The following is a 2,786-nucleotide window of genomic DNA, read 5'->3' as shown; positions in this document are numbered from 1 at the left end:
TATCATTATTATTATTTTTATTATTATTATAATTAGTTCAATATTATTTTTTATTACATCAGAATCGTTATCATTTTCATTTGTATCAGCATTATTTATTTCTGAATCTGTTCCTACCTAATTCGAGGAAACGTGTGTATCTGTATTTATGTTTTACAGAAAAGGCGAGCAGGTTCATAGTTCGAATCTAGGTGGGATCGAATGTTTCGTTTTGTTTTACTGGTACACCCTCACTGCCGGTTCTCTGATGGGTGAGTCTCTGACAGCTTCCTATTCACACAAAAAAAACTACTGGGTTTTGCCTAGAAAGAGGATAATCCTACCCTACTTTTTAAAAATCTTGTTTAAAAGAACACATTTTCGCCATCTGTTGTGTATAGTTGCCTAACGTCTGGGGGTTTTTTCTTCTAAATTTGCAAACATTAACTTTTAATCAGTTGGCAGAGACTAAATGAAACGTAACGTATTACTTTCTTGAAAGGTTTTACTTGTTCAACATGTGTGTTTTAAGTGATAAATGTACTTTAGAGCACAACCATAACTGATTTCTCGGGATCAGTAGGATTATCACAGCAGTTAGCGCTGAAACGTGAAATGAAGCGTTCTGAATCCAACCTTGAAGTTCTATTGTGGAGCTTAGTTTTTAATTTTTAAGCCATCGATTGTGCTTATTGCGTGTGAAGTTGATTCAGCTATTCAACAATAACGGTGTTATCAATCATTATCCATTTATTTGACACATATGAATAAGAAAAATGCGGCCTGTCACAAAACTACAATCACTTCTTAATAAGGCCTAATTTTTCTATTTGAACACGTTTTATAATTCCCAACAATTGGCGGCAGCCTCCATTGATCGTAATCATAGTTTAATTTCAAAATGATTTATTACCTCTGAGCGACTACAAATCTCTACCGTATAAAGAATCCACTTCACTTTAAGTCCGAGTGATGTACTTTACTTTTCAACGTCTCCCATTCACTTTACGGATCCCTGGAATCATTGTGTGAGCAACTCATTCGGAACTGAGCGTGGGATTAAAAAGAAACTCCACTAGCATTTCCCAAGGTAAGCCTGCTTTTTTCTGCCTCGTTGCCCATCGTCTATTCCATTTTGAGTTATGAAGAGCCCCGAGGTCGTTTCGATTGATATGCCCCCATCTCAAATGGTTCTATTGACTGTGAAAAGTAGAGTGGACTGTTAATGATTTTTAAATGAGATATTATGCTGTCCTTTCAAAGTATTCTGCTGGAGCAAAGGTTGGGTTTCGGGTGTTAAAATCTTATGGTTAAGAAATGGTACATTTTCCCCACGTGGAGATGGAATCTCTGAGTGTCTTTAAATATAAATTAGTGTGAGTGAGTGTGAGTGTTTGTCTGTGTTTGCGCGCGGGCGCGTGTGTGTATGTGTGTGTGTGTGTGTGTGTGTGTGTGTGTGTGTGTGTGTGTGTGTGTGTGTGTGTGTGTGTGTGTGTGTGTGTGTGTGTGTGTGTGTGTTGAGGTGTAATTGGATCATAGCATTAAGTAAAATTCAGGTTGGCTGAAACAGAATGTGGGTTGTTGTAATATGATTTTTTTTTCTGTGAAAACCCATGACATTTGATATTGGCTTTAGTAAAAAAAAAAAAAAAAAAAAAAAAAAGTCCCAGGGTGCTATTTTCTTATTTGTCGATTCATTCACTTTTGTTTGAATCCATGCGTATAAACTTTAATCTATCTGTCCCTCCGCCAGTTAACCCAAGCTTCTATCATCACATCAAGCCACTCATCCATCAGATCATGTTTTCTGCATGTCTGCTCATGAGCTTTAAATTTGTCTGTTTCTGTCTGTCCGTTCCGTTGTCTTTCAATCTGCCTTTGTGCCCGTCAGATGTTTGAAGTGTGTAAATCTTCTTGAGAAATTATAGTATCATGGCTAATATGTTTGCTTGGTGCATCCACCGCCTCGCAGTTTACATTTCAAAATGTTGAGAAATTTGAAGTCTAAATGATGATTTTGTATGATATATTTTTGTATCAAATTAAAGTACAAGAGAGGAGTTTATTAAACAAAGATTGTATTTGCCTCCGTTGACTCCAACGCCTGCAACTAATTTTCTAAATACATAAGAGAAACGAATCACATTTTATGTGATTCAAAAAGTCAATTATAAAAGGAACATGTTCGAATCGAACCAAAATCTATCCATATAATGTTAGTATTTTACCTCGATTAAAACCCAAATATTATAGTATCAGCTTTTGTCTTAATGTGCCATAAATGCTGAGCCATACCAGAATGATACTTGTCGAGTTTCCTCAAGAGCTACCTTTCAGTTTCGAGGCAACTAATTTTATTTTCACTTTAAATAAATGCATTAACGCAGTGGTTGGTAAATTTCACACTTAAACAGTTTGCAGCTTACGAAGACAGAGAACAAAACTTTTTTTTTTCTTCCGCCGAAGCCTCACGAACATTGGTGCTTTATATTTGATTTTGATTTATGTTTGCCGACTATCTTGAGGTGTTGCCTGACATAAATATATTACGTATACTGAAAGTGGATAATGTCGTTTAGAATATGATAGAACAGGAAAAACTAGAACACATCAAGAAACACATAACAAAGTGTTCAGCCCCTGCCCCCCCTCCCCCCCAGCCTAGCACCCCCCTCTCCCCCAATCACAAACGCCACCCCATACTCGTATCTTTTGAAATCTTAATTTAAACAATTAATCTAAAACCAAAGAAATGATAAGCAAGTCAAGAACAAAAACAAGTGAGACTTATTTATAGTATTATATTT

General features: G+C 36.1%; 1 long non-coding RNA gene across 7 annotated transcripts in view; it reads left to right on the top strand.

The window, feature by feature from the left end:
- The window catches only part of LOC101849996, a 152,134-nt gene that overhangs the window by 691 nt on the left and 148,657 nt on the right, over nt 1-2,786 (top strand). For 3 of the 7 annotated variants that reach the window (XR_004858393.1, XR_004858392.1, XR_004858387.1), the window contains exon 2: nt 752-1,069. This is a non-coding gene — a long non-coding RNA (uncharacterized LOC101849996). Of the gene's footprint in view, nt 1-159; nt 252-481; nt 1,070-2,786 lie in introns of all 7 variants that reach the window. The other 4 variants (XR_004858391.1, XR_004858389.1, XR_004858390.1 and 1 more) reach the window with 2 other exon arrangements.

This window comes from Aplysia californica, unplaced genomic scaffold, assembly GCF_000002075.1.
Source record: "Aplysia californica isolate F4 #8 unplaced genomic scaffold, AplCal3.0 scaffold00101, whole genome shotgun sequence".
Taxonomy (NCBI): domain Eukaryota; kingdom Metazoa; phylum Mollusca; class Gastropoda; order Aplysiida; family Aplysiidae; genus Aplysia; species Aplysia californica.
This window is presented reverse-complemented; position numbering and strand designations above follow the sequence as displayed.